Source organism: Palaemon carinicauda, chromosome 45 (genome assembly GCF_036898095.1).
Source record: "Palaemon carinicauda isolate YSFRI2023 chromosome 45, ASM3689809v2, whole genome shotgun sequence".
Lineage (NCBI taxonomy): Eukaryota > Metazoa > Arthropoda > Malacostraca > Decapoda > Palaemonidae > Palaemon > Palaemon carinicauda.
Genome location: NC_090769.1, coordinates 17,313,288 through 17,319,287, shown reverse-complemented (window position 1 = coordinate 17,319,287; position 6,000 = coordinate 17,313,288).

Genomic DNA, 6,000 nt, shown 5'->3' with positions numbered 1-6,000 from the left:
TTTACATGAAGCGTCTGTTCAGAAGATGCTTTGAAGTGACTGAAAGCACTCGACTCACCCTCCGTGAATTTTGGATGGGGCCTTTTGACATCGTTTAATGCCTGAAGATGATCGACACAGCTTGGAATGAGGTTTCACGGCGCACCTTGAACTCCTCATGGAAGAAACTGTGGCCAGCTGTTGTAGCAGAACGAGACTTTGAAGGTTTCGATCCCTCAACCGAAGGCAAGGCCGTTGATGATTCTGCCCCTGAGGGTGATGTTGAGGAAATAATTTCATTGGGAGGTCCATGGGGCTTGTTGTCGATGAGGCTGACGTCCATAACCTTATCGAGGAGCACAGGGAGGAGCTTACGACTGAAGACTTGAAGGAGTTAGAAGCAATGCAGTTGACAATCATTCAAGAAGAGAACAGCTCTAGTGGAGGCGAGGATGGGGGGGAGACTGAAGAAACGACATTGTCAGAAATAAAGGAAGCTATCGGTTGGTATGAAAACCTTACGAGTTTCATTGAAAAGAAACGCCCAGAAAAACTTCACACAAGTCGTCTTATGCAGAGTGTTAATGATAAGTGTATGAGTCATTTTAGGAATATGTTGAGTAATCGTCAGAAACAGGCTTCTTTGGATAGATATTTCTCCAAAAGATAAATGTCAAAAAGCAAAGACGATAATAGTAATTTTATCAAAAAAGCAAAAACAGAGTAATTTTGTAAGTTTAAAAAAAAAAATCATAAAAAAAAAATTCAAAAGACAAAAATAATAAAAAAAGCATTTTTAATTTTAAGTGTTTATTAGTAAGAATAAATTTATTATCAAGTGTACATAACATAATTAGCATTGATACGTTTTTATATCTACCGTCTACTCCCCCCCCCCCTGCCTCCACCCACTACCAGCTCAAGTCACGTCACTCCAAAGGTAAATAAGATTTAATTTTTCCTTTACAGTACTGTACAGTATATAATTTTTATTTATAATGTTATTTAATTATATACTGTACACTACTGTACAGTACATGTATATTATATATAAGTATACTGTAGTACAGTGCTTACTATACTACTGTATTGTATTTTGTTACATTCTAATTTTCAATGTTTTTACCAGGGGTTTTTCACGCATTAACTATTCTATTGCCCGCCATACGACATTTTCACCATACGGTACCAACTCCGGAACGGATTAATGTCGTATGGCGGGGGCCTACTGTACCTCCATTTCCATTACTCTCGTCCCAATATACTGTTCATCTCTTCTCATGACATGACCGTACCACCTTAATCTACTTTCTTGGATCTTATCTGATAGTTTTCTAACTCCTGTGGTACCCCTAATTTCCTCCACTTATTGTTAATAAGTGGAGGAAAAGAAACCCAGCCACTGAGGGGTCCAAGCCAGCCTCAACTTGGTGCCGGTCCCAAGCCCGGGTAAATGGGCAGGGTTGGCGGCAGGAAAGGCATCCGGCCATTAAAAATTAGCCAAAACAACTATGGTCAGTGAGTATACTTAGGCATGATCATAGACTCCAATCTCCACAAAGCCTTCCCATCAGACGACAGAATAACAAGGCTGAGAAAGGTCGCAAGACCATTTCTCAGACAAGAAGAACTTCCAGCCCAATCGTGGTTACGTCTCCTCGGTCACCTTTCATCGCTGGCCTGTCTAGTTCCCAATGGTCACCTCAGGGTGAGATCCCTCCAGTGGCAACTCAAGTCCTGGTGGAATCAAGCTCACGACTCTCTGGACATCAAGATCCCCATGGGATCAGCGGAACTGACAGATCTCCAGTGGTGGGTGACAGATGAGAATCTACGAAAGGGAGTGGACCTTCTCGTCCTCCCCCCTGATTTGATGCTGTTCTCAGACACTTCAAAAAAAAGGGTGGGGGCCCACGTGCTGCACCACACGACCTCAGGCCTGTGGTCAGAGTCAGAAAAGTACCTCCACATAAATCTCCTAGAGATGAAGGCTGTCTTTCTGGCCCTTCAACAGTTCCAACAGTTTCTGGCTGGCCACTCAGTGGTGGTGATGAGCGACACCACCACTGTAGTGGCTTACATTAAAAGGCAAGGAGGTACTTTTTCACAGCAACTATCCTATCTAGCAGTAGAGATACTGAGATGGGCCAAAATCCACTCGATACCACTATCGGCACGCTTCATTCCGGGCAAGAGGAATGTGCTCGCCAACAACCTGAGCAGAGCATTTCAGATAGTGAGTACCGAGTGGTCTTTGGATCATCTAGTAGCCAAAAAAGTCCTGACTTTGTGGGGTTCTCCGACTGTGGACCTCTTCGCAACGGCCCTGAACTTCAGGCTCCTGCTGTATTGTTCCCCAGTCCCAGACCCCAAGGCTCTCTGGCAAGATGCTTTCCAACAACGGTGGGACAACATCGACGTTTACGCTTTTCCCCCGTTCTGTCTGATGAGGAGGGTACTCAACAAGACCAGAACATCAGTCAATCTTTCAATGACCCTTATAGCCCCGCTATGGCATCACGCAGAATGGTTTCCGGACCTTCTGTAGCTCCTAACGGAGCCCCCAAGAGAATTCCCCCCACGACACAATCTTCTCAAACAACCACATGCCAACATATTCCACAAAGTCGTAGCTTTGCTATGACTTCACGTCTGGAAACTATCCAGCATCTCCTCTCTGAGAGAGGATTTTCGCAACAAGTTGCGATTAGGATAGCTGGATACCTGCGTAAGTCATCTGCAGCAGTCTACCAGGCAAAGTGGAAAGTCTTCTGTGGTTGGTATCGGGGAAGGGGTATCTCTCCACTTGATGCCACTATTCCTGCAATAGCGGAGTTCCTCGTGTATTTGCGTGAAGAAATACACCTATCAGTCTCGGCAGTGAAAGGCTATCGCTTAGCCTTAAGCCTCGCCTTCAGACTAAAAGGAATGGACATTTCTTCATTGCTAGAACTTTCTTTACTTATATGTAGTTATGAACTTACCTGCCCCCAGTCAGAAGTGAGACCTCCCCCATGGAACGTGGTTCAAGTTCTCAGGTCTCTTAAGAGACCTCCCTATGAACCATTACGCCAGGCAACCGATCGCCACCTGACTTGGAAGACGGTGTTCCTGCAAACTTTGGCTTCGGCCAAGCAAGTCAGTGAACTTTATGGTCTCATACGACATTGCCCATTCAAGGGGATGGGGAGAGGTAACGTTCAGCTTCGTCCCTGAGTTTATAGCTAAGACTCAGAACCCAGGAGTAGCGGATCCACGATTCGACTCCTTCCGGATTTCTGGTCTCCGTCCTGGATGACCCAGACCATCTCTTACTATACCCAGTGAGGAGTTCGAGGCTGTATCTTAAGAGAACAGCCGCAGCCCGACCTCGTGTGCCTGCACTATTCGTCAGCACAGGAAGGACCAAGAGGAGGGTCACCAAGAACACCATCTCAGCGTGGATTCGCAGGGTCATAGACCATGCACTGAATCCAGACCCTCCTCCATCACGTTGCCCCAGAGCTCATGATGTCGGGCATAGCTACGTCCCTGGCATTCAAGAGAAACTATTCAGTGACGCAGGTTCTTCAAGCTGGGGTGTGGAAGCGTCGGACCACGTTCACATCCCACTACCTGCAAGATGTGCCCCACAGGAGACTCGATACGTTCTCTATCGGTCCTGTGGTGGCTGCACAACAGCTGGTTTTAAACCTCAAGCTCCTTTTGTTCCGTAACAAATACAAACCACGCTATTTGATATGGGTAATTACTTTCGGCGTAGCTGAAATGACGAGCCATTAGAATTTTAACGAGGGTTTACTACCCCACCGCTAATTAGGGGGGGTAGGGAGGGTAGCTTGCTCCCCCCCTCCCCTCACACACACCTGTGATTGAGTTCACTTTGCTCTCGGCTCGGGTGGAAGACGGACGTGTCCGCTTTCACCCTCACCTCTTTTGGACAGCCATTACTGATCTTTCTTTTGCTTTTCCTTTGACAGAGTGTGTGAAGTTGGCCTCTATGCGTAAGTGTCTTGGCTTACCTGACCGCCCTTGTGGCACGTTTAAATCGGCGGTCGACACGGATCCCCACACCTTCTGTCCTTATTGTAGGGGCCAACGGTGTGACATAGATAAGGTTTGTGGTGAGTGTAGGGAGTGGTCTACCTCCCAGTGGGAGAGGTTTTCTCAGCGCCGTTAGAAAAAGTCCAAATAGGATATTTCTCCTTCAAAGTTTTTTTGAAAAGAGAAAATCCCAAGGACTCTTCTTCCGTGGCCCAAACCTCCTCCGAAGCTCCCACTCGACCGGTTTCTCCAGAGAAGCCGTCGAGTGGTAGCATAGACCATAGTTCTGTTGTCCGATCCCGGGGTGTAGGAGAGGGAGTTGCCTCCCATAGCGAGGCAGCTCCTCCTCCTCCCCCGGAGGAGGATATTATCATGCCTGTATCTAATAATGATTTATTACAGCTTTGGGGTTCCTTGGGGCTTCAGGGTTTGCCCTCTAGGGAAGCCCTGTTTGACATGATCAAGTTGGGAGCAGCTGTCAAACAGTTGCCGACGGTAGCAGAGATCGATCGTCTGTCTATCGTCGACGTTGTTGTGGCAGAGGCTTCTGATGAGTTGTCTCAAACCTCTGCTCCTGATGTTACTGCTGTAGCTGAAGGCTTAGTTCCCCCCTCCGAACATCCATCGAGAGAGGAGCTAAGTCCTACGGTCTCTCCTGCCGGTGATTCTCCCCCTCGGGGGAGTTCACTCATAGAGACTCCTCTTCCGAGGACTGCTGATGGTCAGCCCGCTGACCCCACGGCCCCAGAGGGCATATAAGGCGGAAGGCTTGCCTTCCCCTTCGCCGTAGAGGTCTTCCTTCACCTCACAAGGGTGTTAGGAGGCGCCTCTTTGGCTCGTCATCTTCGCAGTCCTCCGCAGAAGACCCTCGCCATCGTTCACCGACCCTGCCAGCTACATCCTTGGACCTCTCCGCAGATTGTTCGCGATCTCCTTCGGTGGAAGGTCGTCCTTACAAAGGGCACGCCGACCTTCCACCCACCAGACCTGCTGACCTGCCGTCACCGTTCCTGGCTGCCGATGCGCTGTGTTCACCTTCTCATCCTGTTATAAAACGGGCAACGGTCCCTTCGGGGCATAAAGGGCGTGAGCAAGAATTGGTGCCTAAGTCCCTTAAGCGCCAGGTATCCCCTGCGCGCCAACGGTCTCCTGCTGCATTAGTTTCTGTATTAGCGCGCCAGCGCTCACCTGCGCGCGTGCGCGCACAAGCAGTTGTTCCTGACACTGCGTACCAGGGTTCCCCTGCGCGCCAGCGCGCACCTGCAATGGTTCCTGCAATAGCGCGCAAGCGCTCACCTGCGCGCCAGCGCACTGCCATGGAGGTTCCTGAGATAACGCACAGGCGCTTACCGGACCTCCAGCGCTTTCCAGATCCTCAGCGCACTATTAAGCGCAAGCAAGCACCGGCAGAGAATCCTAATATAGCGCGCCAGCGCACTTTTATGGAGGTTCCTGAGATAGCGCACAGGCGCTCACTTGACCTCCAGCGCTCTCCAGTCCCTCAGCGTTCTCCCGCGCAACAGCGCGCCAGCGCACAGCACTGGAATCTACTGAGATAGCGCACAGGCGCTCACCAGGACTCCAGCGCTCTCCAGATCGCCAGCGCACCTCTGCGTGCCCTCATCCTGATGCGCACCCACGTTCTCCTGCGCGCCAGGCATGCCCACGATCTTCGGATCTGGGCGCAGTGGGGAGAGTAACCTCTTCCCCTGCTCGCCAGCGCTCACCTACGCGCCATCGCGCGCAGTCTCCATCGCGCGCCCATGAGGTTGCGCAAGCGCGCCCTGCACGCCCGTCTCTCCAGCCAGATGTGCACACCGCGCGCTAGGGATATATCTCCTGCGCGCGTGCGCCCAACGTTATCGCCCTCACGGGCTCTTCGGCAGGATACTGCAAACAATCGCCTTCGCGCGCGCGAACGCTCATCCAGCCTTCTGCGCACCCCATGTCATCGCCAGTCTATGCCTCTGCGTGCCA